This window comes from Magallana gigas, chromosome 9, assembly GCF_963853765.1.
Source record: "Magallana gigas chromosome 9, xbMagGiga1.1, whole genome shotgun sequence".
NCBI lineage: Eukaryota > Metazoa > Mollusca > Bivalvia > Ostreida > Ostreidae > Magallana > Magallana gigas.
The window spans coordinates 31,495,648-31,501,656 of NC_088861.1; the positions used below are offsets into that span (position 1 = coordinate 31,495,648).

Below are 6,009 nucleotides of genomic sequence, written 5' to 3' on the forward strand. Positions count from 1 at the left end.
AAGCGGAGAAATCGAACTTTATCCGATGAAATTCTCCGCTTCAAAATCAGCACTCGGTGTCGTAATCGGGGCGGCCAACAGTAGACAGGGGCGGCTTCCCTGAGTATGTATGTAAGGTCATGGTAATAGTTAACCCTCCCCAGAGAGAGAAAGAGAGAGAGAGAATTCTTCACTGCTCTTGGATGTCGTAAAATTCCCACATAGACACATGTTAAAGTCAGCAAGATCGGCGAGAGAGATAAAGAAAGGGAAAAAAAGTGCATAGATAATTTGCAGAGAGAGAGAGAGAGAGAGAGAGAGAGAGAGAGAGAGAGAGAGAGAGAGAGAGAGAGAGAGAGTATTGATCTAATCAAATTTCTGTTTATTCTAGGAGAAGAGTGTTTAGAAAATTTATAACAATTAATTGTTTGTAACGATTTAATCCTAGATTAAGATTAACAAGTTTCCCTTTAAGGTTTCATGTAGTTTATCATTATGAATAGAATGATGTATTATGGACTAGTGTGGTTCATAAAATTGGGTCGGAAAAACTTGTAAAACAGGAACCAATGATCGCATAATTGAAAAATATTTCGCTTATTTTTAGTACTATTCAACAAATAAATACAGTTAAATGTAGCTAGATATAGTATTTTATTTATTTTGAATTTGAAATGCACGGCAGTCAACAAATAAAGGTTGCATAAAGACTTCCTGCTGTGCCTTCCTCTGAAACATTATACCATCAACCAACGGAAGGCTGGGTGAATGAGGCATGCACAGAACAGTTTACAGTACGAATGACCAACATTCTAAAATAGGACATACGGATAAACAACAATGGAATTTTGAATTACCACGAAATATAATGATTCATCTGTTTGAATAATGACCGAAATATTGGATATTGTGTGTGAAAGGGAAGAAAAGAATTATATATAATTATATATGGATGCCGATGGTGGGATAAATGAAGAAAGAAGAAAAAGAAATAGACAACAAATGAAGTCGGCCTAGTTATGGTAAGTAATACACTACATCAACATGAATACTTGGAATTTTTGTGAATATGTTACTTAACCGTGTCCACAATTAACTGCAGAAAAAAATGCGAAGTTATGACGATTGCTAAAATTATGGAAGTATAAACATTACAAATGCAACAGCTATATCTGTACATGTATCATTGTCCTGGCCTTTATACAAGTACCTTGTAGCTAAGGCACGTAGCATCGGGGGTGAGGGTGGAGTAGGGATGAGGGTGGCAGCATCTCCCCTGCTTTTTTGCGCAGTTAACATTTTTTTTTTAACCTACATATAAAGAGGTAAATTAAAATGGAGTTGTCTCCCCCTTTTTGGGAGAATGTAAAAAATTAATTGAAAGGAAGTTGATGTTATATGAAGTTATAGATATGCTATGTTCTGACCCCCCCCCCCCTCCCACGGATTAGGATTTTTATAATTTTGAAAGTTCCTTTTTTTTGCTTGGGATGAGTTTGCCCCACACACTTTTAATAACGATGATGCCTGTAACTGCTGTCATAATGGTTTTTTAAAAATATTAAGTGTTTTTGATTTTATTTGTTCTAAATGTAAGTCTTTAACACGCGCGAAATAAATTTCCATTGAAAAAGAATAGTTAATCACTAGTGTAAGTATACATATCTATTTTTTTTCTATAGTTTCAGTGCAGTGAAATTAATTATAGTATGCCTAAAAAATATTTTCTCATTTACAAAAATAATCAGGAAAATGATGGGAAAATACATAAGGAGAGAGGAATGATCAAACATTTTTCTACCCATTTCACGTCCAACAAAAACCAAATAACCGTTATAATTCGGACAATGTGCAAAATTGATCGATGGAATTTTCATTCTCCGTGTGCGCCCAGATTCCCGCCGAATGTACATCTTTAGCGCACACTTCCTTTAACAGATTTGAAATTGCAGTCCGTGATTTTTCCCATGTCACTGTAGGTTTTGACAAATTGATAAGAGGGTTGGGTAGATTTCAGTTATGTGAGTGTCTACATAGCTATATATTTCATGAAGGATGACTGCAGTTGGCGCCGGGTTTTGGGCCCCTTTTGGTCGCTTCTGTTGCGTTTATTTCTTAACCTAGTTCCACTTTTGTTAAAAATTTTAAAAAGTCTAGTCAATTTTTAACATGACTGTGATACATTAAGCTCTTTCTATGTTTTTCTCATTATAACTTTCGAAAAAAGGAGATGTTTTGCTTATCTGCCCTTGATCAAACATACGATTGATATTAATGTCCATGAGAGGTGGAGCTGATATTATCAGAATGGTACTAATATTATACTAGCATGAATAACAATGCCATGTATAAAATTTATGTGATCACTCTTTCACCATAACCCTATCTATTATATATGGTACAAGAATACTATTTAATATGGTTTCACCCAGATTTGAATGTTAGAAGTCATGTTACAAGCGGGAGACAGAGGAAAGAAATCGTTGTTATGTAAACAAAGCTCGAGTCTTATATTTGCTTACAAATAACATAAAGTAAAGAAATTACAATTTCTTTGACAAAATAACTTGTGGAAACAAGATAAACTCATTCAATTGGCTCATAAATAATTTTACCAACAACAAAAAGTAACATTAGATTGAAACATATCATTATAACACATATTTAAACAATAACAAGGCTCAAGCTTTGTTTACAAAACATTTTTACCTCTTTAACTCGCTTGTAACTCGATATTGGACTGAATATAAGATGCAGAAGAAGTACATGTACGCAGGAAAAGAATATCACTGTGGTATAATCTGTATAATTTGATTAAAATGTAACATAAGGTAGAGAACTGTGCAGTGATAAGTTGCTATAACTTTTTGTTTAAATAAGTGACATCGACAAGTAGAATAGCCAGGCGTTAGATGACAAGTTGCCTTGTCGGTCACAAGGTCGGTTGACGTAAAAATAACCACGAGGCAAACGGAATATTTGTATGTATTGAATGAAAGCTTTTTCGTTTGTCCAAGAGGCACTCGGTGGCTGCCATTATTACGTAATTCTTTCTCGCATTTCGTATAGAATTCGGGTGAAGCGGGTACGGACTGAGACGCCTGGTCATGGTCTAATACAATACAATGTGCTAAGGAAGAGCCGAATTCTGTTCTTAGATATGTTGATACGAGAAGTAATGCAAATTAAGTGAAATATGAAGCATTATATACCATTTTTATTTTCATTTAATCCGGTACAATTGCTCTCCGGCCCCATGATAATTGGAGGGGTTGTTTAGTTAAAATATGTATTCTATAGCCATCTTCATGAAACAACACCTATGTAAAACTATCTTTCCAGCAAACAAATTAGGAAATATTATTTACAATCATGAGAGACTAGCACTTTTTAAAACATTTATTGATTACATATTGATTATTATTTATTGTCATTATTTATATACGAAACTGAAACTGAGTACCTAGTTTTCTTTATGCAATTTTGTTCGTGATATCAACATTTTGTTGAATATTTTAAACTTCAACGCATGAACTCTACATTGACTTTATGTGATTATATTTTCTTTCATTTTCTCTGTACTTGAGCTGACAAAATCAAGTAAAATCATCTTTGTGAAAGTTTATCATATCAAAAAGAAAGTTGAAAATTTCTTTCCATTTTCATAATTATCCAGTAAAGTAATTAGTTTTGTACTTTTTTACAGATCGCTGTGTTGGTTTACACATAAAATCCATGTGGCACCACCTCCATCTAAAAGCCTGAGGAGGAAAGACACACAATGAGTATGACGATAATTCGAGAACTCTTTAAAACAATACCAGAAAGTAGTATTGGTGATTTTCTACGGGATAATAATCAACGAATTATTGAAATGATGAATGGTGACGGTGACTAGTTTATTTACAACACCTACCATCGGTGGAAATCCTTATAAGTTGCACCTAGGAGTTAGTGATGATAATTTTTGCTTTTATCTTTTATAATATAATTCTTTTCTGTCATTAATAATCCTGTTAAAAAGGAAAACGTATTTTGACCCACAGAAAGAGCAGACTCCGACACATCTATATAATTATTATTTGACTGATAAACAAAGTGTTTTTGAGGGAATTTTTTTTGTGTGCATGCACAAGCTATGTAATCTATTTTGGATAATAAGTCACCGTAGATCCACCAAGTATGTAAATCTAAAGTGAAAGTGCTTGTTTTGGTGAGTCCAACAAGGTAAATTCATTCCACTAGTCTGCATCAGCGAAAACTAAAAATATGTTTATGTGATCTTTCTGGTGGATTCACCAACTTTCTTGTCTTGTATAGAAGCAAAAATTTTCATCTTTTTTGGTTGCCAAACCTGCTCTATTTAACACAGCGATTTATTAACAGCTTTTAATCTTTTAAAATTTCTTGGTGAGTCCACCAATTTGGAACTCTAGTTTCATTTCACATTATGCACAATTTTATATTGGTGGATCCACCAAGTATTGAAATAGCGACAGCATTTACAATTTGGACAAGTTCCTAAATTTGTTCAGTGTAGTATTTATATATTGATATATTATTGACATATTAGAAAATTTTACCTCTTTGACTTTTGGTGGAATCACCAAACAATGTTTGCAAAATGCTTTGTTGGTGGGTTCACCAATTCTTTGAATGAAATACAAAACTGTAAAACAGACAAATTCACAATTGATTTTTGGTGGAACCACCAGGGGCCTGTGTGAATGAGATATTTTATGCTTTTCAAAATAATAGAATTTCCAATATCTTATTATTGGTGGACCCACCAAGTTTATTTGAAAGTGAGATAGTCGATGAATAAAATTGGTGGAATCACCAGAGTCCTGTGTATTTGATATATTTGATGCAGTTTTAAATAACAGAATCGCCATTATCTTATTATTGGTGGACCCACCAAGTGTTTTCGTAAGTGAAACAATCAATGAATGAAATTGGTGGAATCACCAATATTATGACTGTCATTGTGGAATATGAAGGGTTAAAGATACTGTAAAATGTGCTTTTGTGTAAAAAAGATGGTGGGTTCACCAATTTATGTTGTGTTCAACGACCAAAATGAATAAAATTCATGTTCATTTCTGTTTTTGCATTGTGTTCATTTTTCATTTTGCACTGAAAAAAAGAGGACACGAATAGAAAATCCTCTTTCTTAATAGAAACAGTTTATTATAATTGGACTTTAAATTCACACAAATACCAAACCAAGACAATCAAACTGTAGAAAAGGACATACTAGATGAATTTTGTCGAAAAGTACGTTTACGTGAAATTTTTGGTCGGGTTGAAAATGTTGATGATTATATAGTTAAAAAAGAGGAACAACAATACAAATAGGTCGAAACAACTACAAAGTCTTCATTGCAAACAGTAATCCTGTAAAACATAACTTAACTGTTAAACAGAAGTACGCTCTTCAAAATGCAAAAATTGAAGATGCAATCATTCTCATGGAAGCTGATAAAGGAGGAACATTTGTGTGTGTGGACAAAACGTTTTTATAAAACCCTTCTCCAACATCTAAGTAACGATAATTTTTATGTAAAATGAGCATTTTCTGAAAGATAAAGAACTGGATTTTCTTACACAAACTTTGAAATGAAAACTAGCAATTTTTATGGACTTCCTAAAATACATAAACGTAATCACATCAAATCGTTATCAAAGATAAGAATCAAGCATATACTACTACTTCTGAACCATTGGATCTGAAACTTCGACCAATTGTCGCAGGTCCAGCATGCCCAACACTGGGCAAATTTGTACTAAAGAATATATGTGAAAAAAATTCTCGTTACATTTGGGATAGCATGGGTTTTCTCAACAAAATTCCTGAAACATCAGACTTTAATACTTTACTAGTAACATTTGATGTTACTAATTTATTAACAAATATTCGACATGATGTTGGATTAAAAGCTACAAAATTATATTAGAATATATGTGAAAAAATTCCTAGTTACATTTGGGATAGCATGGGTTTTCTCAACAAAATTCCTGAAACAACAG

The 6,009-nt window shown here is 33.1% G+C and overlaps 1 long non-coding RNA gene across 1 annotated transcript; it reads left to right on the top strand.

Annotated features, from left to right (window-relative positions):
• Nucleotides 1-668: 668 nt before the first annotated feature.
• On the top strand, nucleotides 669-5,082 carry LOC109619434 (uncharacterized). The gene is made up of 2 exons (XR_010709252.1): nucleotides 669-1,001; nucleotides 3,686-5,082. It is a non-coding gene; the product is annotated as an uncharacterized lncRNA (long non-coding RNA).
• The last annotated feature ends 927 nt before the right edge of the window (nucleotides 5,083-6,009 follow it).